At 43.4% G+C, this 26614-nt stretch overlaps 1 pseudogene; it reads right to left on the minus strand.

Moving 5' to 3' along the window:
* Window positions 1–1883: 1883 nt before the first annotated feature.
* The window catches only part of LOC113017274 (zinc finger and SCAN domain-containing protein 2-like), a 45000-nt pseudogene continuing 20269 nt past the window's right edge, over window positions 1884–26614 (minus strand).

Consider the following 26614-nt stretch of genomic DNA (forward strand, 5'->3'; position numbering starts at 1 on the left):
TACAATAATAGAAACAGAGAAAACCCCAATAACCATATGACCCCCTATGAGCAAGCATTTTGGCGACAGTGGGAAGGAAGAACTCCCTTTTAACAGGAAGAAACTTCCGGCAGAACCAGGCTCAGGGAGGGGCGGAAGACAGGATAAAGACATGCTGTGGAAGAGAGACAGAGATTAATAACAGATATGATTCAATGCAGAGAGGTCTATTAACACATAGTGAGTGAGAAAGGTGACTGGAAAGGAAAAACTCAATGCATCATGGGAATCCCCCAGCAGCCTACGTCTATTGCAGCATAACTAAGGGAGGATTCAGGGTCACCTTGTCCAGCCCTAACTATATGCTTTAGCAAAAAGGAAAGATTAAAGTAGAGATAGTGTCTGTCTCCCGAATCCAAACTGGAAGCTGGTTCCACAGAAGAGGGGCCTGAAAATTGAAGGCTCTGCCTCGCATTCTACTTTTAAATACTCTAGGAACAACAAGCAGACCTGCAGTGAACTCGTTTTTCAGCATCACTCTGAGACAGGACATTTCTAATTTTAGAGATGTTGCACAAATGGAAGAAAGCAGTTTTACATATTTGTTTAATATGTGCGTTGAAGGACTCCAAGGTTCCTCACAGTATTACTGGAGGCCAAGGTAATGCCATCCAGAGAAAGAATCTGGTTAGATACCATATTTCTATGATTTTAGGGCCCAAGTGGCAGGACAAGAGATGAGAGATGAGTCCACTGTCAGAGGCCATAAGAAGATCATTTGTAACCTTCACTAAAGCTGTTTCTGTGCTGTGATGAGCTCTGAAACCTGACTGAATCTCTTAAAATAAACCATTCCTCTGCAGATGATCTGTTAGCTGTTTGACAACTACTCTTTCAAGGATTTTTAATATGAAAGGAAGGTTGGAGATTGGCCTATAATTAGTTAAGACAGCTGGGTCTAGGGATGGGTTTTTAACCCTCTGTGGTCCAGGGTATACTTGGCCGTTTTTGACTACTTTTGATTTTACCTCTATATTTCACCTTTAAAAACGCTTTATCTTGCCTTGTTTGGTATCATTTTTTTTCCAGCACAACCTCAAATATCTGAAATCTGAGTTATTTTTTCCATTTTTGGCATATTATATTAGCACAATTCATCTAAATTCAGACAAAAAAATTCAAAATCCGAATAGAAAAAAGTTATATTTTATACTGTAAAACCCACAAACATGTTTATTGAATCATTTTCACAACTTGGAATGCAAATAGAAATTGTACAGTTCTAAAAATCCTGCACATGTTTTGCAAACAACAAAGTTATATGGTACTATTTACCTAAAAATGCAGCCAAGGCCTCAGGCGTTTTTTTTTTGTTTTTTTAATATAACCATTTAAATCTATTTACAGAACAATCAGGTGTTCTGCATCAAATAAGAAGGCACACAAATTATTTGTGCCAGTCCAAATAAAAATAGTTTGTGTTCAGTATAAGACAGAGGAGAACACCACAGGCCTAAACCCTGCAGGTTTGACAGCAGGAGGTGCATCAGTCCAGTTTTCCAGGTGGAAACAGCGTTTACACTGGAATCTGCCTTTGGTGGCTTTTTGGAGCAAATGTGACATTCAGCAGTCTAACTGACACACAATACAAAACAATAACTACACAACACACTAACTATAGGCTCCAAACACACTACACGTCACTAATGTCTCACATATGAAAACTCGCTCTCTCTCTCTTTCTTTCACTCGCCCGCTTTCCGTCGCGGGTGTCACTCCTAAAAACTTCCTCTTTTCCTTAAACAACAAGTGTCACATGTTGCCATATCATTTTTTGATTGGCTGACATGGTAAACTCTAACACCAATAGGGAAGGGGTGTTTTTTCTTTTTCTTTTTTCACTCGCAAGTGGAGAGTGTTTGCTAGCGCTGTCCTTAGAAAACGCAGTTTTTACCGTTCTTCCTGCTGTAAACACCACTGTTTTGTTCAGAAAAAAACATTGCGTGTATTTTTTATCATAACATTGGTTTTACCTGGCCAATCGAGACAATTCAAAAACTGGTATATAGTTTGAAGTTCGCATTTTCGACCCAATGGAGACTGAGTCGCTGCATCTTGTAACTGTGTCATCTTAAATTGGTCATGTGATTTTGACACGCCGGTGCATCCGTCGGCCCCAGAGGGTTAAGGCAAAAAAAGGGTGGGACTAACAAGCTGTACTGGGGACTTCCCTCTTCAAGCATGAAACTTGGTATTTGATACTTTTGCTTCCTGACAAAAATAAACACAATTCTTGACTGTTGTTCAATTTTGTTGATTTTTATTTTGATAAAAACTCACTTGAGCAAAGGATTAAAACTATTAAATAGAACGGGAGCATACCGAACTTTAACCATCAAGAAATGTGAGATCAGTTTTTCTGATACAATTAATAGAATAATGTAATAAACTGAACAAACAACACAGAGTTCTTTACTGCGCTGGAAAAAAATAGTGACTTGAATATGGATCATCTTTTCACTCAGGTGTTCACCAATGACTCACAGCTGTCTCACATTCTCTAAATATGAACATTTTAACCAGGATGAATTCTCATGTGCTTCTTTAATTGCGTCCTCTGGACAAATCTTTTCCCACAGGTGCTACAAGAATATGGTTTCTCACCTGTGTGAATTCTTGTGTGTTTTTTGATAGCTGATAAGTCAGTAAATCTTTTCCCACAGGTGCTACAAGAATACGGCTTCTCACCTGTGTGAATTCTCTTGTGTTTTTTGAATGTTGATGAGGCAGCAAATCTTTTCCCACAGGTGCTACAAGAATACGGCTTCTCACCTGTGTGAATTCTCATGTGTTTTTTTAACGCTGATAAGTCAGAAGATCTTTTCCCACAGGTGCTACAAGAATACGGTTTCTCACCTGTGTGAACTCTTAGATGTGCAGTCATTCTGTATTTATCAGGTAAAGTTTTTCCACAGACGTCACACTGAATAGACTTGTTCTTTGTGTCCGTTCTACTTGGACGTCTCTTCTTCAGCTCCGTACGTCTAGAAGATCCTGAGTCCACATGCTGGCTTTCTTCATGATCTCGGCTCTCTGCTCTAGAAGAGCTGTGAGAAAGGAGCTGCTCACTTTTTGGTTCTGGTTCACTGTGGGAACTTTCCTCATAAGTGGGTGTCACCATGAAAGTATCAGCCTCCTGCTTCAGTCCAAGCTGCTCTCCCTCCTGACTGCTGCACACTTCCTCCTGTTCCTCTTTAATCTGTGGAGGCTGTGGGTCCTTCTGGTCCAGAATGGAGTTCCTCTCCTGGTTACAGACCTGCTGGTCTGTAAGAACATCTTCTTCCTCAAAAGCATGCTGCTGTACAACATCTGAAGGCACAAAGGAGAAAAAATGATAGCAAAACAAACATTTGAGAAAATATTTACTGGTCTTAACCATTAGCAGGTCTCTACATAGTGAGCATGTTGCTCACATATACCACTGAAATTTAAAGTGTACAAATGTGACAAATTATTCAGGCACTGATGCAAATGTTTAGTTCTAACATTCTTATTAGCAAAGGTCAAATTTCAAATTCATATGTGAATATCTGTGACGTATGAAATAAATAGATGTTGTGTTTTGTTAAATGAATGTGTATGTCTGGATTGGCTACAGTTATAACAAGGCATGCTAGGGCAGAGTTCTATTACATAGGTGTAAACGTTTTGGCTGTGCTTGAAATGCCGTAAAAAAAAATCTCTTCTTGCCTGATAAATCTAAGTTTAGAAACTCTGAATTCCATATTTTCCAAAACAGAATAGAAATATTTATTCATAGTTACCCATGTTGGAGTCAAATGTTAAATATTGTCATTGTGTTACTTAAATTTGTAAGTCTTAGTTCAAGCAGCAGCATCAAAGACATTCCTTTGTCTCTGACCACCTCTCCAGCCAATTTGTTGGTGGGGGAGGCTATAGTGTTTCATTATAGGGACATCCTATGTTAAGGTTGTGTTTTTTGGTTAGTAAACTTCCTGCCGTTATGACCCTTTTGTGGGCAGGAGGACACACAAGTGCACCCCCAAACACAAACACACACACACACACTCGCACATGCATATACATACACACACATGCACACACGTGCACACATAGTTATTTGGATAAAAGTTGCCACTGTTGTACTTAAATTTGTAAATCTTGTCCTAAACTGCATGTTTAGATGTTTTTCTGTTCCTCCCCTACACACCTTAGATGGTGGGGAAGGCAATTAGCTTAGTGTTTAACATTTCATGAAAGATTCTGGGTTTCCTTATTTGGTAAAGAATGTTTACTTCCTGCCCTTTATAGGCTCACCTGTGTTTGTATATAGTGGACCGCTGAAGGGGTTAAATCGTATACAGGGGTGAGGGGAGACGACCCTTTGTGATCAGAAGACAGTGCCTTTAACTTTTATGACCATATGGGTTTTACAATGGGTGGTGCTTCTGCTCACGGAATAAAAAAACTGCAGGGAAGGCTGGTTCTTTGAAGTTGTCTGGGATCGGGCAGGAGCTCTTAGCTCCAAGACCCTGATCCGATCAGCTTCCCTTTAAAATGGATAGAGCTTTGTTCACAGGAATAAGTCTCTGAACTAGGGCTGGGCCATATCATACCGTTCACAGTAATACCAGTATAATGTTGGGCAACGACAAGAAAAGGAAATATCGCGATAGAACATGGGTAAAACGCACATGCGCAGTGCCTTTGTTTTCGTACGCACATGGCGAAAAAGGCACAGCGGCAACTGAGAATGACAAGGGTGAAAGTGGATCGTTGAATGAAACGGAGGAACCAGAATTGGTTTGTAAAAATGCAACTTCAGCGGTGTGGAACTGGTTTAGCTTTCATCCGTCAGATTTATTACCTTTTCCTAAAAGACTTTCACATGTGGGCACTCCCATATGCAATGAAACAAAGAGCCCCTATCCACTCCCCACTTAATACAGGCGTCTGGGATGTTTGGGTTAAAATGATGCAATTTTGAGAGGGTAATATAGAGTCTTGTTAACCATCTATATTGAAGTAATGTTGATTGTCTGACTCTAGGCCAAGGAGCATGATTTATACCACTCATCATCAGATATATCCATTTGCAAATCATTCCTCCATGCCTCTAAAATAGACTCTATGGAAAACTCCAAAGAATCAACAAACACTTTGGAAAAATGCAGAAACTTGACCTCTCCCATTTAGATGTTTTATAACTGTGCTCTCTAGAGAACAGTAGGTGGAGAGTTCTAAGCTTTAACCTTGTGTGGTTAAAATAAAATTTCTTAATTGAAGAAAATTGAAAAAGTGTTTTGCAGGAATAGAAAATGTACTTCTAAGTTGTTCAAAAGACATTAGAGTATTATTCCTAAATAAATCAGACACTTTTCTTATACCTTGATCGAATCAAAGTCTAAAGCCTGCATCTGCCCTACCGGGAGGAAAGCTGTTGTTTCTAAATATTGGAGGGAACCTTGACAGTTGTGATGTTTCTCCCAAGTAGTTATGTGTTTCAAACCAGATTATTATAGTGTTTTTCAGAAACGGATTCTCAGTTTGTTTATTTAGTGTCTTCCTGGTAGCCAAAAAGTAGCACATTAAATTTGGAAGTTTTGATTTAGTATTGATTTGTTTAAGTTGGTGCAAAACAGGATCACATCATCAGCATATAGGGCAATACGATGGTCAATATTGCCTACTTTAATTCCTTTTTTTTTTTTTTTTTTTTTTTTTTTTCTAAATGACATCAGAAACAGCAGTATGCGACATTACGTGATGGCAGAGCTTCAGTTCATCCTTTGTCATTTTTTTTTTTTTTTTTTTAATAAATAGGACAGGGGGAATGAATGAGAGAAAGAGGGGGAGAGAAAGAAAGAAAACCAAAGGGGAGAAGAGACAGTGAGAAGGGGGGGGAAGAGAGAGAAAAAAAAAAAAAAAAACTCCTGGGTCACCTGTATGGAGAAAAAAAAAACAAACAAAAAAAACAAACAGAGGAGACAGCAAACAACAAAGAGCAACATAATAATAGAGAAAACAAAGCACCATCACAATAAACTAGCTAGTCATAGATATCAATATTTACTAAATAATAAACGATATTGTGCAGCACGCAAGATAGACAGCGCACAGTGTGCTTTGAGGCAGCAGCCAAGAAAGCTTTAGTCCGCGTCTGTGAGTACCCATGTGTGCATACCTGTGTGGATCAGCATGCTTGTGTAACGCTAAGTTATTTAAGGACTAGTTTATGTCAATGGATGAATTTACTGACTGACGCGCAGAAGAAATAGTTCTTTATGGAGCCCAGATGGTGTGAATGATGAGACCAAAAACTGCAATGTCTTGTACCAAAAATATATTAAATAAATAGGGGAAAGGGGAAATGGAACAAAATAATTAACACAACACACAACGTAAATGTCCACAATTAAATAATAAATCAGTGCTGTGATTTTTCTGTGCAAGAGTCCTTTTGCTAAGAGTCCTTTTTTTTTGGTCCTTTTCTTTTTAAAGTTCACTTTTAAGGTATTCCTCCTTAGGGTCCAGCTTCATACAAGGGGGAAATATGTCCGTAATCCAAAGACGGCTAAGTGGGGGAAAAGAGGGGAAAACAAAGAATGGTCCTACCGGCTCGCCACTTCAATATGAAGAAGATCAATTCAAAGGGGAAAAAAACCTGACCTGTAGGTCAGAAAAATGTCCATTAGCACATCAAGTTCGATTCAGTGTACCGGTAAACAAATATATTCTTCTGCAAGTCTAGGTAACAATGCAAATCATAAATCATCATCAATCCATGTACAACAGTTAAATCATTAATCATCTTAGCTACGTAGCTTAATCTATACAGTCCAGTAGCGTTCGCTACAAACAATACAAAAACAACAATAAAGGAAAACAACTGTCTAACAGACAGCATAGCCGAATTCAAGGCAACACATAACAATAATCATTCAATCGCACTTTGTTTCAAAGTAAGCCCATAAAAATGCTTAAGTAAAGAAAGTGTTCAAAAACAGCGGTTTTTGAACCGGAGTTCTGCTTGCGGTGGGAGCGCTGCCGCACAAAGTCATTTTTTAATCGCGAAAACGATCGGCTGGTTACTGTCAACCAAAGGTTGAAAGATATTAAGGACACTTACCGCTGAGTTTAAAGTTTAAAGATGAATTGAGGGGAGAAAACGCTTTGTTTTCCAATACCGCTCTAAATGCCATAAGCTCACAGCCACAGCAGGAGTCGAACCCGGAAGTATCCCTCCACAGCCGGTTTTCAGAGTTGCCGCGACGTGGGAGGAGCCAATCAGAAGAGGGACCTCAAATCAGCTGACGTGGGTCATGTGACAGGGAGTAGTTGATATGGGTTACAGGTTCCCCCCTCAATCTCATGTACGTCCCTGTACATGGTGGTTGGGTCCGGATGACAGGTTGTTCAGTGGCAGTAAGCAGATGGTCCTCTTCATCCTCCAGTGCATGAGTAAAGGCAGTGGTTAAGCCATGGACTAGTGCCTGAATACTCTTCAAGATGGGCTGACCAAGCGTAGAGTATTGTAACCGGTCCGGAGGTTTCCTGATCCGAGTTGATGTTCTCAGAGGTTCTAGTTCAGAGCTGGAGGTGTCAGAGTTAGATGGTAGATCAGCAGCAGAGGACATACTGGACTCAGTCCGCAATTCAACATTGGTAGGTTCAGCAGAGGACAGACTGTCCTCTGATTCCACAGTATCAGGAGCTTCCTCCTTGACGGGGGTTTTTGAGTCAGGGGTTTCGCTCTCTGCTGGCTCAAGAGGAGGCAAAGGGAGCGTAGCAGGTTCACAGACTGGTGTATCAGATGGTAAAGGTTCAGTGGCTGGAACGGCAGATGACGGTTCTGGCAGATTGTGGACAGTGGTGAATTGCAGAGGCTCTGATACAGGATCATACCATTGATGCGGTATCATTTCATCCTCATCGTCTGACTGAGGTTGTGCACAGTCCTCATCAGAAGGGTTGAATGACTGCTTCCTGGTTGGTTTTACAGTTGTTCGGTTGGTTCGAGTGGAATGCGGCAAAAATCCACATGGTAATAGGAGATCTCTGTGTAGAGTACGAATCGGTTTTGGATTTGTTCTCCGGTCGGACAGTGTACACTGGAAGATTTTCTGCTCTTTTTACCACCACATAGATGTCTGGTTCCCATTTGTCTGCGATTTTGTGTTTGCCTCGGAGTTTCACATTACGTACCAGCACCCTGTCACCAACGTCCAGTTCAGAGGGGGTGATATGTTGGTCGAAACGGCTCTTGTTTCTTTCCATGAGCTTCTCCGCATTGCCAATGGCAATTTTGTAGCTCTTTTCTAGATTTGACTTCAGGTTCTGGACATATTGCGAATGAGTCAGTTGATTGCCGTCCACAGGCAGTCCAAAGACCAGGTCAATCGGGAGGCGAGGTTGTCGACCAAACATGAGCTCATAGGGTGAGTAGCCAGTAACATCACTCCGGGTGCAGTTGTATGCGTGGACCAAGGGCTTAACAAAATCTTTCCAGTGAGTTTTCTCTTCTGTGGTGAGTGTTCCGAGCATATTCAGGAGTGTTCTGTTAAAGCGCTCGACTGGATTTCCTCGTGGATGGTATGGTGTAGTTCTTATTTTGTGAATTCCAGCCATTTTGCAGAGTTCTTTTATTGTGCGTGACTCAAAGTCTCGTCCTTGATCACTATGGAGCTTTTCTGGGATACCATAATGAACCAGAAAACTGTCCCAGAGACATTTGGCGACAGTCTTTGCTTTTTGGTTTGGAGTGGGGACAGCGACAGCGTACTTGGTAAAGTGATCTGTTATTACCAGGATGTCTTTGGTTCTGCTCCTGTCGGGTTCCAGTGATAAAAAGTCCATGCAAACCAGTTCCAGAGGTCGATAACTTCGAATGTTCACCAGGGGTGCCGCTCTTTCAGGTAAGGCTTTTCGTTTGGTGCATCTCTCACATGTCTTCACTTTATTCCACACATCATTGGCCATTTTTGGCCAGTAGAATCTTCGACGTACGAGGTCAAGAGTACGTTCGATGCCCAAATGACCCATCTGGTCATGCAGTTCTGACAGTACTTCAGCCCGAAATTTCTGAGGTAACACTAACTGGTGATAGAGCTGGTCCCCAACTTGCCTCCTCCTCACGAGAATGGCGTTTTGGAGCTCCAGGCGATGTTGGTCTCGGAGTAGAAGGGGCAGTTCTGGGAGTTCATCCCGCAAGACGGGAGGTGGGCTTTCCCCAGTCTCTAGCAGCAATATGACATGCCTCAGGGTCTGGTCTTCCCTCTGTCTCTCAGCGATTTCAGCATTCGTCAGCTGAGGAACAACAGGAGGTGCAAACTGAGTGTCGTTGACGAAGCTGTCAGGCAAACTGTCGGCATGGGCAGTTAGTGACTGGATGAGTGCGGTGGTGGACATCTTTTCAGCCGTACTATAAACGAGCTGCCGGTCACAAAGGGCCTTGACTGTGTGTTGATCGATGGAAATTGAGGAAGACTGATCCAGATGATGTTGGGCAAATCGGAGAATTCTCTCCCTCTCCTTTTGGGACATCTGGTCATTGGAGAGTTCTCCATGCGGCCTGCGAGAGAGAGCATCAGCATCTGGATTTTGCCTACCAGATCTGTACATGATTTTGAATGAAAATGTAGAAAGAGCAGAGAGCCAACGGTAACTGGTGGCATCTAATTTAGCAGAGGTAAGTAGATAGGTGAGTGGGTTGCTGTCAGTAATGACAGTGAAGTTGGTGCCGTAGAGATAGTCATGAAACTTCTCCGTAACAGCCCACTTGAGAGCCAGAAATTCCAGTTTGTGAGCTGGATATTTGGACTCACACCTCGACAGACCCCGACTCGCATAAGCAATCACCTGGTTTTGTCCTTGTTGCTCCTGGTACAGAATAGCTCCTAGCCCAGTAGAACTAGCATCTGTATGGAGAAGGTAAGGCTTCTGGGGATCGGCGAAAGCAAGTACTGGTGCTGTCGTGAGTTTTTTGATAATTGTGTCAAAGACTTGTTGACATGCAGGAGTCCAGCGACTGGCAAGTGGTTCCTTAGGATCCAAATATTGCTCTTGCTTGAAGGTGGCTCTGAGTTTCCGCTGTGATGGAGGATATCCAGCAGTAAGGTCATGCAAAGGTTTAACGATGTTAGAGTAGCCTTGGATGAACCTACGGTAATATCCTGCGAAACCCAGGAAAGAGCGAAGTTCTTTAAGATTCTTTGGAATCGGCCAGGACTTAAGTGTCTCGATTTTATCTGGATCTGTCTGCACACCATCCTTTGACACAACATGCCCCAGGTATTTAACGGATTTCTGGAAAAACATGCACTTTTCAACTGAGAGCTTGAGTCCAAATTCCTTCAGACGGTGAAGGACTTTCAGTAGTCTCCTCTCGTGCTCTTCAAGCGTTGGTGCAAAAATAATCAAGTCGTCAATGAAGACCAAGACTTCTTTCAAGTTCATTTCTCCATGCACTTTTTCCATTAGTCGTTGGAAGGTACTGGGTGCGTTTGTGACTCCCTGGGGCATTCTGTTGAACTCATGAGAATCCAAGTGGACATACAAATGCTGTTTTGCTCTTGTCTTCCTCCTCCATTTCAATCTGATAATAACCAGATTTAAGGTCAAGGACTGAAAACCATTCTGATCCAGAGAGAGCTGTAAAAGTATCCTCCAACTTTGGCAATGCATATGCATCTTGATGGTCTGCAGATTTAGTTTCCGGTAATCAATGCAGAGCCGCACACTCCCATTCTTCTTTCGCACCACGACAATGGGTGATGCAAAAGGTGACTCTGACTCTCTGATGACCCCAGAGTCAACCAGCTCCTTCAGGTGTTGGCGCACCGCATCCAGATCTTGAGGATGGATTGGTCTTGGGCGCTGTTTGAAGGGAGTAGGGTCAGAGAGCTTGATCTGATGTTTCACTTTGTTGGTTTTCCCAAAGTCAAGGTCGTGTTTGCAAAGACATCATGGAGGGCGTTTAACTTCTCAGTAATACGACTCGTCCATTCCGGTGTTAAGGGGGAGTTACCAAAGTTGAAGTTGAACCCAGAGGTCACAGGGTTAGGAGGCATACTGTCATGACTCCTTTCCTGACACTGAATAGACTGAATGGCACTGATCTCCGCAATGATGGCTTTGGCTGGGAGGTTACATCATGATCAGACTGGTTGCAGATTACCACAGGTAAGTGGTATGGCTGGTGAGAAGGGAAATCCATGACACAAGACGGGACCATTAAGCCACCTGGCAGAGGTGACGAAGTTGGATGTTCCACCAACACAGCCTTCTCGGCCTGGAGCAGCGTCGCAAATTAACCCCTCCAAGGCAACAGTTTTTCCAGCTGGGATGGTCTGTGGTCCGTCAGTGTGCAGCTTGATGATTCGTGATGGTTACTGTTGGCCAGTCTGTATCGTTGCTCAAGGATTTTCAGCACCGCTCTGTATCCATGTGGCGCTGGAATGGAGGGTTGTTGGTCTGAGAATGCTTTCTCATATGCCAAGTCCAGAGTGTTCGTACCAATCAGTATTGACGGCTGTTGAGCTGATTGGACATCAGGAACTACCAGGGCAAGTGTGTCAACAGCTGTGGTGGAACCCAAGAAGTCGGGAGGGAAAGTGACGTTCAGCTCCACATAACCAAGGTATGGAACAGCTTGGCCATTTGCTCCTTCTATCTCCAGGAGATTTTCAGAGGTTGTATTTCATGGTCAGAAAGATAATCATGGTGGAAGGAGTGAGAGATGGTGGTTACCTGAGACCCAGTGTCTAACAGGCAGTTGAATACAGTTCCTCCAATCGTGACCTGTGCTGTGCTTCTGGTTCCAATGAGTCCTTTAGGGCAATGTGATGGAATGTCCATCCTGCTTGTAACTGGGACATGGGGTCGACTGCAGCCTCCGTCTGTCCCTCCACAGAGACTGCCTCTAGTTTGACGATTTGTGATTGCTGTCCCAAGCCTGCTGTCTTTTTTTCAAGTTGTTTCTTCTTTTTCAGAACCAGTGTCGGGTTCGGAGGGTTTGGCGCATCCTGCTGACATGTGCCCATCCTCTCCACATTTAAAGCAGTAGCCTGCTCTAGGCCGGGAACTGGTTGCACTGCTGCAGGGTCTTGGTTGTGCTGATCTGAGTTGAGGTGGTGCTGGCTTGGAGAATTGAGATTTCTGTGAGAGAAGAGCCAGCCATTGACTCTGCAGTTTCTGCATCTGTTGCTTCAGCTCATTAATAGCCTTGGTGTCTGAATGGCTACAAGCACATGTGCTCTGCGAATGAACAGCGGCACGAGGCTTGGATGTCAGTTAGGTGCTTCTTCATGAGATTCTCCTTGGCCAGCTGTCTACCCTCCTCAGTTCGAAGCAGTAGGAGGAGCTCTGCAAAATATGGGGGATCGCTCCTCAAGTTCTCCAACTGTAGTTTGTTTAGGATATCGCTATCCAGCATCCTCGACAAAAACTGCTTGAGTAAATGTTTGTTGAAGTCTGAAGACAAGATACCACCTCTTTTCATCACAGTGTTCAATGTGAGTTGTAAACGTTGCAAAAAAGCAGAGGGTTTCTCACCCGGGTCCTGTAACGTATTCAGGAATTGAGCAAACAACTCTTCACCATCTTGTACTAAAGCAAAAAGCAGAATCCACACTTTTAAATAGATGGATGGAATTGTGTTTGAGCCCAGCCCTTTCACAACATCTGCTGCTGGAGGTAGCAAACTTTCAAGGATGCGACGAGTGATCTGTAGAGGTGCCAAATTTGGATCTGCTAACAGCAGTTCAATGTGAGATCTCCAGGTCTCATAATCTGTTTCGTTGGCTGGTTTGGGGATCTTCCCAGAGAAAGGACGAAGTCTGAATGCAGGTACGGTGTCTGTTTTTACAACATGGCTCCACCACTACTTTTTGTATTTCTGGGGGGTTCATTTCAGTCTGTGACAGTGAAAATCTTTGTGGATGTGGCCAGTGACCCTTGTTGGTCAGGTGAGGGATTGCTGGTAGCTGTCTCAGGGATTGTGGAGTGTCCAGACAACGACCCCTGCTGGCCAGGCAGAGATGATGCAGGCTCCACAATTTGGACTGAGGCTCCCTCTAAGTCACTGTCTTGTTCGATTCCTTCCAGATGCTCACTAATTTGTCCCCATCATTCCCGCAGAATATCTGGAAAATCCCTGCCGCTGCAGCGTGCAAGTTGCTTGAGCTCGCCGAGGTAATCTGCAGGGGTCCTGACTCCTCCTGTGGCTGTGCATTCTGCGGCAAGCGATCTTACACAAAAAGTCAAAGCCGAGTGATTCTTTGACCGATGAGTATATGGGAAAACCGTATTAAGAGCAGTTAACGCAGAACTATCACAATATTCAACGATTCAGGTTTTTGTAAAAAACACTATTTGCGTCATCCACGAAAATAACCGTTTTTATACGACCGTATTGTTTCAAATAATCAAGAATTTCCTGCATCTTTCTCAGTGTTCGTGGCACCAGAAACAATGACAGAATGTGCAACATTGACCCCCACTTTCCTGAATAAACTTCATTTTTTCTTGTCGCGGACCTTATCCAAAAACCACAGAAAAATACTGAATATCAAATTACATCAAATAACACAAAAAAACCCCACTCATTCACCCATCAGGCTCCTGGCTGGCTTCGCCACGTGTAACGCTAAGTTATTTAAGGACTAGTTTATGTCAATGGATGAATTTACTGACTGACGCGCAGAAGAAATTAGTTTCTTTATGGAGCCCAGATGGTGTGAATGATGAGACCAAAAACTGCAATGTCTTGTACCAAAAATATATTAAATAAATAGGGGAAAGGGGAAATGGAACAAATAATTAACACAACACACAACGTAAATGTCCACAATTAAATAATAAATCAGTGCTGTGATTTTTCTGTGCAAGAGTCCTTTTGCTAAGAGTCCTTTTTTTTGGTCCTTTTCTTTTAAAGTTCACTTTTAAGGTATTCCTCCTTAGGGTCCAGCTTCATACAAGGGGGAAATATGTCCGTAATCCAAAGACGGCTAAGTGGGGGAAAAGAGGGGAAAACAAAGAATGGTCCTACCGGCTCGCCACTTCAATATGAAGAAGATCAATTCAAAGGGGAAAAAACCTGACCTGTAGGTCAGAAAAATGTCCATTTAGCACATCAAGTTCGATTCAGTGTACCGGTAAACAAATATATTCTTCTGCAAGTCTAGGTAACAATGCAAATCATAAATCATCATCAATCCATGTACAACAGTTAAATCATTTAATCATCTTAGCTACGTAGCTTAATCTATACAGTCCAGTAGCGTTCGCTACAAACAATACAAAAACAACAATAAAGGAAAACAACTGTCTAACAGACAGCATAGCCGAATTCAAGGCAACACATAACAATAATCATTCAATCGCACTTTGTTTCAAAGTAAGCCCATAAAAATGCTTAAGTAAAGAAAGTGTTCAAAAACAGCGGTTTTTGAACCGGAGTTCTGCTTGCGGTGGGAGCGCTGCCGCACAAAGTCATTTTTTAATCGCGAAAACGATCGGCTGGTTACTGTCAACCAAAGGTTGAAAGATATTAAGGACACTTACCGCTGAGTTTAAAGTTTAAAGATGAATTGAGGGGAGAAAACGCTTTGTTTTCCAATACCGCTCTAAATGCCATAAGCTCACAGCCACAGCAGGAGTCGAACCCGGAAGTATCCCTCCACAGCCGGTTTTCAGAGTTGCCGCGACGTGGGAGGAGCCAATCAGAAGAGGGACCTCAAATCAGCTGACGTGGGTCATGTGACAGGGAGTAGTTGATATGGGTTACACTTGCATTCCAAAGGTTTCTCCATGTAATGATCCTGCTAGGGAGTGTGGGGGGGCCACATCCCGTCCTCCAGGGTGTGAAGCGGGTATGGAGGAGATCAAAACTCCAGACATCCAGAGGGCCCCCAGAACACAAGAGACCATGGAAGACCAACAGAGGGGCAAGCCGCGCCACTGTTCCAGTAAGAGCTGAGGAGAGTCCCAGATGAGGGCTCGCCCAGCAGCCGCGGAGCAGAAGTCAGGGGGAGTTGCAGTGACGCGCCCGTGAGCTCCGCCGGCCCCCAGCTGTGCCTGAGTGACCGAGCCCCAGGCCGAGAGGCCGGGGGGCACCCCACCTCCAAAGGGGCCCGAGCGAGCCCCAGGCCCCAGGCCCCGACAAGCGGCCGCCAAGGAGTGAGCCGGTGTGTACCCGGATGCCCACCCCCAGACACAAAGAACCACCAACACACCGACACCTGAGGGAGTCCGCCACCGGCAGGGGAAGTGGTGGTGGGTGGAGATAGGCCTCCAAACCTTGGAGGGCCCTGAGGTGTCCCCAGAGAGGTGGCGTCTGATACCCAACCTGACATATAGGACACAGACATACAGGCACACACAGACACAAACATCCATTCCCACCCTCATGCTCTCATATGCACTCACTTCCACACTCAACCAACGTGGAGACAGACATAAAGAGACGCTGTACACCACAATCACACTCCCCAAGCGTACTCTACAAACCGGGGTCTAGGTACCCTTGCCCCTGGAGGGGGGAATTGCACCCAGACCCAGGTGGTGTTACCCTTTTCCCTGCGGTGGGGAGAGGCAGACCACCCGACTCCGCAGCAGCAGGGGAGGCCCCACACCCCAGACCGCAGTTGGACGGCCAACTCCTCCTACTAGCCCTCCCGCTCCAGCAGGCCCGCAGAGAATGGGGGTGAGAGAAGACTCCAAACCTCCCTCCACCGCTCATTGTAGTGTTGATGCAATATGTGTTCTAAGGTGCAATTAAAACCCAGGAGGGCATGGAGCCTACCTGCCAGAGAGCAGCAGGTAAGCGCATAGTCCCTCCTGCTAGCCCTCAATGACTAAGTGTATTTAAAATTGAGAGGTGGGCAACGACGTCAGGGGTGAGGTATACACCCTGATGGTAATTGGACTCCGTGATTGTGCCCACCCCCAAGATCCTATATGTATGTGTAATGAGAGTGTGAATAATGTGAATGTCTAAGTTGTGGGATAAAATTGAGGCAGAGGCAGCCAGAAGGGGACAGGGGGGGGGGGGGTAAGCCTCCTCTGCACCCCTGGTGACATACCCCCACTCCAAAGGCCCTGCATGTGTGGGTGGTTGTGGAGGAGCGGGAAGAGGGAGGCAGCTGGGAGATGGGGGAGGGAAGGAAGGGAGGGGCAGGTAACCCCTCCCTGGGGCCAGCTCCCCCGCTGACCCCAGTAGGCATTCCCACCCTCCGCGACCCGCCAGGGAAGGGGGGCCCAGGCCCATCAGACCGGGGCCCAGTGCAGTAGGCGCCCCCCGGCTCCACAGAGCCCTGGACAGTCCACCCAACCCCACCACAGAGAAAACTGCACCCACCCCACCATCCACACATCTTCCAGACTACATAAAGACGGTAAACGCCCAGGCTGAGATCTTCCTCCACCTCTCCTGTATCTCCCCCTCCTGCAGAGAGTTCCTGAAGAGAAGAAAGCTCCTGCAAGATGTGAACCATCCCCCCCTAACTTTAATTCCTGATGTTTTTATGAATTGAATTGACAATGCAAGAGGCTCAAACTGCCAAGGTGAACAAGAGAGGTGACAAGGGGGACCCTTGTCTAGTTCCGCGGTGTAGTCTGAATGGGTGTGGAAAAATGACTGTAGTTAAAATCTCTGCTTGAGGATTGGAGTATATCAATTGAATCCATTTAAAAAATGTGTTTCCAATACCAAACTTTTTCAGAACTTCAAATACAAACGGCCATTCCATCCTGTCAAAGGCTTTTTCAGCATTCCCCTGAAATTAAAGCATTGTCTCTGCCCTTTTTTTTTCATAAATGATATTCATGGACCCTCCAAATATTGTGAGAAACTTAGATGTTTCACATCTTTCATTCTGCTGGTTTTATGCATGCATTTACCTTTTTGCATGAGTTAATGGCAAAAATGTGTTCATGTAAATGAAAACAGAAAATCAGGCTAAAGAGATTCATTCATGCTGCTTATTACAGTTGGACCTTCAATTCTTCTTGTGCCTCTAAAAATAAATGCAACCTTGAGCTGTGGTTATTCTCTTCCATTTGTTCTTATTAGGGTATGGGGTGCTGGAGCCAATCCCAGCTACCATAGGGAGAGGCAGGGTTGACCCTGGAAAGGTCAACACTCTGTCGCAGGGGCAACACAGAAAGACAGACAACTATTCGCACTGACATTCATACCTATGGGCAATTTAGAGTCACCAACTAACCTAACCCAGCTGTGTGCATGTCTCTGGAGAGTGAACAAGGGGAGAACATACAAACTCTCACACAGAAAGACCTAGACACCTGGGGCCCGTTCTTCGTACGTCGCTTACACATCCAAGATCAAATGACACATCCAAGATCAAATCATCGCGCTAACCGTGAGCTCGCTAATCCGGTTTCTCCGAACACACCTGCTGTTGACGATTAGTACAGCTGGATGAAGTAATGTGAGATCACTGGGTGTCGTAAAAGGGGCTACGCATCGAGAGTAGAAACATTGATCGGCAACCCTCTGATTGGTCGGCGAAATGTCGAAGGAGCGCGCTCAGTATTTTTCGGCAGCAGAGCAAGAACTCTTGAGTGAGGGATTTCAGGAGTTTCAGAGTTTAATCAGAACGCAAGGGAACACTGCAAAGGCTGCAAAAGCAAGGAGAGAGGGCTGGCAGAAAGTTGCTGACAAATTAAACTCGTAAGTAATTTAATAATAACAATAATAATGGATTGGATTTATATAGCGCTTTTCAAGGCACCCAAAGCACTTTACAATGCCACTATTCAGTCACTCTCACATTTCACACACTTGTGGAGGCAGCTACGGTTGTAGCCACAGCTGCCCTGGCGCAGACTGACAGAAGCGAGGCTGCCATATCGCGCCATCGGCCCCTCTGGCCAACACCAGTAGGCGGTAGGGTAATTTATTAGATTACACTATATTATCCAATATTATATATTATATTATATTATGTTATATTATATCCCCTTTCACATTAGAGCCACAACAGGACCCACTAGAACATGGGAACAGTAAAAGTGAAATATAAGAATATTCTACAGAATGGTAATATTTATCACTTATATTGCTTTTCGTCTCTTGGAAAGAGACCCTGGAATAATCTGTTTGTTTGTTCATAACAGCAACCAAGAAAAGGGCAGAGCAAAAAAGACAGGTGGTGGTCCTGCACCCCCTCGTCAACAAGTTGGTTAAGTAAATAATACCCTCACGGGAATATCGATATCTCTCTATGAGCACACTGTCGCGCTGAGCTAAAGGATCCTGTCTGTCCCGCAATATACGCTGAATTCTGAGGACTCTCCTTATCAATCTTGCACCTTCTGCAATGGGCTGCTCGTGTAAACGGACAGGACATGTGCGACAGGCTTCCCAAATCCACCTTCGCTTTTATAGCCGTGGTCTCTCATCTTGATTACACGAAGTGATTTACAATTACTACTCTGAAATATGAATTACATCTGAAATAATCAATACATGAATAGAATGATTAATAGTACATTTCCCTTTTTTAGGAAATGACCTGTATGTATCTGTGTGACATCAATAAAAGGATCAAGTGCTGCATTATCTTTAGTTACATTGATGTTTTTATTTATGGTGAAACAGTGGTGGAATATCGCTGTTGCTTTCGTATAAATGAAGCGGACATACCTGCGTGGCCGCGATCTAATCCTGTTTACATAAAGTAAGCCTGCTCCCGAGCAGGTTTACGCTTACGGCTCTGTTGCTATGACAGCAAGTCCCGGATGAGCTTCGGGGAACCGAACGATCCAAGATCACGCGAAATCGTCAACAATCTAATCCAGCTAACTTACTTAGCGAGGTACGAAGAACGGACCCCAGGTGGAGTCAAACCCAGGACCTTGTTGTTGGGAGCCAACAGTGCTAACCACTGTTCCACTGTGATGCCTGTGAGTCATATTCAATGTTATAAAGACATCACAGTTTTACATACCTATTCTGTGTAGCTTTATCTCAGGTTTCCAGATAGTCTCCATCTGTCTGAGCTGCTCTTCATCAGTCCAGACGATAATGCCTTCAGCCTCCTTCTTCAGTCCAAGCTGCTCTCCCTCCTGACTGCTGCAGAGCTCCTCCTGTTCCTCTTTAATCTGTGGAGGCTGGTCCTCCTGGTCCAGACTGGAGTTCCTCTCCTGGTTACAGACCTGCTGCTCATCCAGACCCTCCTCTTCCTCACAGTCATGTTGTCGTGGGAAGTCTCGAGGAACAAAGAAACAGAAGAATAATAATGACCAATGTGTTGATACATAAACTCAAACTATTTTATAAAGCATGAATCAAAACCTGAATAAATGCCGATCAGCCTGTCATATGACCAATTATGAGCCACACACACACAGAGGGAAATAGTTGTGCACACTAACAGCTAAACGCTAACATGTTAGCATTGAAGCTCCTCACTCCACACAGAAAGACACAAAGTTTCCCAAACTAAACTGCAGGGTGACACCATGAAAACATCAGTGTGTGAAATCCTTCTTTAAATGAAGCTTCACTTCAACTGCAGAGAAGTCTGTTAACAACTTGTTAAATGTGTTTTCTGCAGACATCTAACTAGATCTTTACTGCACAGCCTCAGTGTTTACAGAGGATCCAACACACACCTGATGTACTCAACACTGGAATCTGTTAGAGAAAAAAAAGTTTAGTAAATAAATCAATTAAAATGTTTTAAAACCTAACCTATCAGTGACCATGGACCTGCACCAGTCCAACATAGTCCATCACTGGACACTGACCCACAGCACTGATAAATACCCAGTTTAACATCTTCTAGTAAAGTCAGTCACACTGAAGAATCTGAGCTTGAACAGCACAGAGTTAAAAACATGTCCATACCTATGATGTGTGAGTTTCTGTCGGGTTTCCAGCTGATATCCAGCAGTCTGTGCTGACGGTTGATCTCCTCCTCATACTGGACGATGGTTTTTTGAACCTCTGAGAAGATTTCTTCACAAACAGCAGTTAGTCTCTTCTTGATGAACTCTCTCAGATACTGAGCTCATCGCTGCTTCAACTCAGGCTGGGGATCGATACAAGCATCGATGAAGCGATACAGGTATTGCTATCAGATCCACACTGATGTGATGGGATCAATACTTCAGTTTGTGTCTCTCCTCCAAGTTCAGTCCGCTTCATCAACAGCAGCCATGTCTGCACACACACCGCTCCTCTACCACAGTAGTGCTGTCCTCCTCCGTTCTTCTTCGGGGCCTGATGGCGTTTGACAAATCAGCTTACAGTTGCATTAATCCCGCCTATTGGACTGGAGTGTGGACAGGAGAATAGCAGGAAAAACAAGGATAATTATATTCTTTCATCAATTTTATAATTCAATAGTATAATTTGCCATTTACTGCTAAAATTGTCATTTGTGCTGCTTCTGTTTTAAAGATATTAATGAAAATGTAAAGGTCAAAAGATCAACCAGCCCCTCCACATTACACAAATCAAACTAAATTGATGTCAAACATTTGTGCTACGTTTTGTGCTGCAACATATTTTGTTTGTGCTGCTATCATTTAAAATATATTAATAAAATAAGGTCTTGATGCGTGCTTAATGATCAAGGTAAGTAAATCTCAAAAGGTTGATTCTGTTCATCAGACAGCTGGGCCAGTATATCGCTGACCTGTTGAAACCTCATGCTTCATCCCGAGCACATAGTTCTTCAGGGCAGAAGTTACTGTTGCCCCCACGTACTAGGTTCAAAACCTGTGGGGATCAGGCTTTTCAGGCACCAAGGCTGTGGGACTCTCTATCGTTGTCGTTACGCTGCCAAGACTCCACTACAAACAAACTTATATTCAGTAAAAGGACTAGATGTTGTAGTCCTTGATAATGCTTCTGATTGAATTTAATCTAATTGTGAAGCACTTTGTGATTTTTATCTGTGAAAAGTGATATATAAATACATTTTATTTAATTACTTGATGTATTTTATGTGGCAGCATGTTATAGAGTCGTGTGTCTTTATTTTGCTGAACCACATCCCTACAAACACTCATCAGAGATCCGTTTCTCAGTATAGCACTCTTCATCTCTCTACAGGCGTATTTATCGCTGTTGTAGCTGAATCTGGTTCCACTCACCGAACGACGACCGTCTGGAGACGATTTTATGATCACTTTAAATCCGTCCTCGTGTCTCGTTGTCACGGTTACACTGCGCTCACTGTCCGTTTCCTCCACACAGGTTTTTCTCTGCTTGTTGTTCTCCTTTTCCGCTTTGTTTTCTGTTTGTTTGTCTTATTGTGTTTATCTTATTTCACCGCTACATCGCTCACCATCCACTTCTATTCTCATTTCACTTCCTGAGACGTCACTTCCCTCTGCAGTCTGCTGTCCATTCACAGCCCGTTAGGTCAACTTAGAGCCCCTCCCCCTACACTGCTGACTGAGCAGACACCTTTGTTTGTTTGTTTTTTGGTTTACAAAACTTATAGAGACAGTGTAAAGAGGCCCGTACAACAAATCTGCGACATGTTGAAAGACACTTGCTTAACCTTCTTATTGATACAATATTTATCACAGGTCCTCCATCATTCTGCTCCTGTATGTCATTAAATAAGGAAGAGCAGCAGTGTTTAGAAGCAGAGACAGTAACATAATTAATTATATTATTAATATTGTTCTTTGAACATTTTTCTTTCACATCATTATCACAAATATATAAAGCTGTGATCAATTTTTCTTTCAGTCTCTCTGCTCATTTTGCTCCAGGTTCATTTGTGTGTAATCATTTTCTCACATATGAATTCAGATCAGACTCACTGAGCTCAACATGAACTTCCTGCGAGCAGAAACTAAAATTAGCGCAAAAACAGCAGGAATATTTGAAACATGGTGGATGTGTTGCAGACGAGTAGAAGCAGAAATTCTGCCTAAATTTTATTGGAGTTTTATTATTTTTATTTTAAACCATAATGTTTGCTGATATCATGCCCCTATTGTTTGCTCTCATCAATGTTCTGTTTTTAACTGGTTTTCACTTCTGGTCCAGATATTCTTCAACTAAACATCAGAAACCTTTATTCTAAACTAGTTTTTTTTTTTTTTAAAGCATCAGATACAGAGTAACTATCTACCATGATTTTAATGAGTCTTCTGGCAACAGATTTGAACTGGGACTGGTTATCTTATGTACTGAGAGAAGAAATCAATACTCACTACAGCTCACTTTTAGATTTTATTTGTTCTCCTCCAAAGTCTGGATTGTAAACTGAAAGGCCTAAGAGCAAAATTCCTGCCAAATCTTCTGAAATTCAAACAAAGCAGTTCAAGTAGTTATCAAGTACAAACCTTTCATCTAAAAATGTCTTTAAATGATTTTACTCTAAATACAATAACTGGTTGTTAGTAGCACGATTACATAATCGTAAAAAATGCCCATAAATGTAAGTTCATTTTGAATCAGTGCAATATTATTTTCACACATCAATGGACCACTGAACTTCTCAGCTCATTTAGAAATTACACAAGTACATATAATGGTCAGAGATCAACATGAACCCGTCTTCTCTGTTTGACTTTAATCAACTCTGTAGTGTCTCCAAGTCCATAAAGAAAAAGTCCAGCATAGAGCGGCTGAGTGAATGTGGTCTGGACTCTGTGGAGGAGAGTCATGGTTTCAGAGACTCTGTAGAAAGACAGAATACCTGCTCTGTGATCCAGGTACACTCCTACTCTGGAGGACCGAGGACCTGAGAGGACAGTTTACTTTGTTATTTGAAAATTCATAACTGTTGTGTCACAAAGTAATGCCCAAGATTTGTTATTCCATCCAAATACATCATGACCCTTCCTGCTCTTCTGATATTCTTGTATGAGACTGCGACTAAACTGCTCTCCCTCTCCACTCCACCTCCCAGTAGCAACGTCCAGTCAGACTCTCTCTACTCAGGACTGACAATAAGTGAATCTGTCTGGATGATCAGAATAAGACTGTTTGTTGTTCAACTGTGTACTTTTCTGTCCCCTTTAGATAATAAAGCTCTTTTGCTGTGTTTGGATCCAGTGTGATTTCACATGAATTTTAAGAATTCAGCTCTGGTCTTTGGCTCTGCTGGTGACAGTAAAACATCCTCTTCAGTGACTGTCAGTGAGATGTTTGTCCATTCCTCTCTCAGAATGTCCTGTAGTTTATCTCTGGTCTCTGACACAGCTGCTGTCACATCCTCAAAGTAGCTCAGAGGACGAATATTGATGCTGGATGAGTGTGTAGACTCACTGAGTGCTGACAGTGAGGGGTAGTTGTGTAGAAACTGGTTGTGATCCTCTGTGTGTGAGAGCTGCTCCAGCTCGCCGTCTTTCCTCTTCAGCTCAGCGATCTCCTGCTCCAGCTTCTCCTGAAGCTCTTTGACTCGACTCACTTCAGTTTCCTGCTGGGATCTGACCTGCTGCTTCACATCAGAGCTTCTTTTCTGGATGAGACGGATCAGCTCAGTGAACATTGTTGCGAAATCAGTTTCACCCCGGTTCGTTTTATTCCTCATAAGTTCCAGAGACGGCACCAGAACTCAGTAGTTATTTCACAAAACCTTTATTCATCTTCATTTAAGCATGCACTTCTAGAACGGGAAGACGAGGCCGATGTCCCTCTGCAAAATCTTCACCCCTTTGTTAGTTACAGCCAGCTTTATAGAAGCGACCCCATCATAAAACCCTTATATAACTATAAAACATAGTGTGCTGCAAACTCTGTATCCTCTGGGGAATTTCCACTCAGCATTAACTCCTCTTTGTCTTACTTTCACAGTTCAACTGGGGGAGGGTCTCCTAAAATCTACTCCTAAGTTCATGACACAGTCAGGCCTTTATTTAGATCCAGGGCAGTGTCAGTGTCTCACAATTCTATATCCTATCTAACACATTCCTAAACTCTAAAATAAGCTAAACATTCCTACAACACCTTCTCACTGTCCTCCACTGCTTTATCAGCAGAGCCATTGATGGCCTCCACCTCCTGTTGAGGCAGCTTCACATCTTTCTCTCGCTCCTGGATTCTCTGCTGGATGTTTAGTCGTCTCACCTCGAGCTCCTTCTGCTTCTCAGTCCTTTCTGCTGCAGCTGGGACTGTTTCATGGCCTTCATGTTCATCCATCAAGCAGAGATACAGTGGGGCAAAAAAGTATTTAGTCAGCCACCGATTGTGCAAGTTCCCCCACCTAAAATGATGACAGAGGTCAGTAATTTGCACCAGAGGTACACTTCAACTGTGAGAGACAGAATGTGAAAAAAAAAAAATCCATGAATCCACATGGTAGGATTTGTAAAGAATTTATTCGTAAATCAGGGTGGAAAATAAGTATTTGGTCAATAACAAAAATACAACTCAATACTTTGTAACATAACCTTTGTTGGCAATAACAAGTCAAACGTTTACTATAGGTCTTTACCAGGTTTGCACACACAGTAGCTGGTATTTTGGCCCATTCCTCCATGCAGATCTTCTCGAGAGCAGTGATGTTTTGGGGCTGTCGCCGAGCAACACGGACTTTCAACTCCCGCCACAGATTTTCTATGGGGTTGAGGTCTGGAGACTGGCTAGGCCACTCCAGCACTTTCAAATGCTTCTTACGGAGCCACTCCTTTGTTGCCCGGGCGGTGTGTTTTGGATCATTGTCATGTTGGAAGACCCAGCCTCGTTTCATCTTCAAAGTTCTCACTGATGGAAGGAGGTTTTGGCTCAAAATCTCACGATACATGGCCCCATTCATTCTGTCCTTAACACGGATCAGTCGTCCTGTCCCCTTGGCAGAAAAACAGCCCCATAGCATGATGTTTCCACCCCCATGCTTCACAGTAGGTATGGTGTTCTTGGGATGCAACTCAGTATTCTTCTTCCTCCAAACACGACGAGTTGAGTTTATACCAAAAAGTTCTACTTTGGTTTCATCTGACCACATGACATTCTCCCAATTCTCTGCTGTATCATCCATGTGCTCTCTGGCAAACTTCAGACGGGCCTGGACATGCACTGGCTTCAGCAGCGGAACACGTCTGGCACTGCGGGATTTGATTCCCTGCCGTTGTAGTGTGTTACTGATGGTGACCTTTGTTACTTTGGTCCCAGCTCTCTGCAGGTCATTCACCAGGTCCCCCCGTGTGGTTCTCGGATCTTTGCTCACCGTTCTCATGATCATTTTGACCCCACGGGATGAGATCTTGCGTGGAGCCCCAGATCGAGGGAGATTATCAGTGGTCTTGTATGTCTTCCATTTTCTGATGATTGCTCCCACAGTTGATTTTTTTCACACCAAGCTGCTTGCCTATTGTAGATTCACTCTTCCCAGTCTGGTGCAGGTCTACACAGTACTTTTCCTGGTGTCCTTCGAAAGCTCTTTGGTCTTGGCCATGGCGGAGTTTGGAGTCTGACTGTTTGAGGCTGTGGACAGGTGTCTTTTATACAGATGATGAGTTCAAACAGGTGCCATTCATACAGGTAACGAGTGGGGGACAGAAAAGCTTCTTACAGAAGACGTTACAGGTCTGTGAGAGCCAGAGATTTTCCTTGTTTGAGGTGACCAAATACTTATTTTCCACCCTGATTTACGAATAAATTCTTTACAAATCCTACCATGTGAGTTTATGGATTTTTTTTTCAACAACTGTCAACTGTCTCTCACAGTTGAAGTGTACCTCTGGTGCAAATTACTGACCTCTGTCATCATTTTAATTGGGGGAACTTGCACAATCGGTGGCTGACTAAATACTTTTTTGCCCCACTGTATGCTTTAGCAAAAAGGAAAGTTTTAAGGCGAATCTTGAGAGTAGAGATAGTGTCTGTCTCCCGAATCCAAACTGAAACATAATTTCTTTAGGGATTAATAAAGTATACTGATTCTGATTGTTTCAGGATGACCTGCCATTATCCAATGACACATCTGCTTACCTGTATCTTTTGCTCGTTTATCCTCCTCTTCTTTTGTCTTTTTTTTTTCTAAACTGAGCACCTGATGTACGGAATGCCAGGACTGCCATAATGAATTAATTAAATACACCATTAAATAATTAATTAAATGTGTCAATAATTAATTAAAATTGGAATTAATTAATTAAATAAATTGTTATGACACATGTAATTAATTAATTATTGACACATCTAATTAATTATTTATGTTTTTCACATTTTAATTAATTATTAACACATTTAATTAATTATTTAATGATATATTTATTTATTTCATTTTGGCAGTCCTGGCACCTGGCTCTCATCTTGAATTAATTTTATCTGTCAGCCTCACCCATCAAACTCAGGGGGCGGGGTTAACGCTGCCCATGCAGCTTCTCTAACATTTGATTGGTTGCCGTGCAAAGTAAGTCAAAGCAGGTCGATCCTAGATAATCGATTGCTTGTGTAGACTTGGGGCAGCCAGTTATCCCAGAATGCAGATCAAATCACAGCCAGCAATGGTGGTGGTGTAGTTTTAAAATACCCCGTTTTTCTGTCACCAACTACACTTTTAACAGTGTTTTGGCTGCGAATGTCGCGACGTATGTCTGGTCAGGTTGTCAACATAGAACATGTTTGCAAAAGTGCTCAGATGTTTTCAGAGATTTCACTAGCTCTGCTAACAGT

Source organism: Astatotilapia calliptera, unplaced genomic scaffold (genome assembly GCF_900246225.1).
Source record: "Astatotilapia calliptera unplaced genomic scaffold, fAstCal1.2 U_scaffold_1, whole genome shotgun sequence".
NCBI classification, from domain to species: Eukaryota; Metazoa; Chordata; class Actinopteri; order Cichliformes; family Cichlidae; genus Astatotilapia; species Astatotilapia calliptera.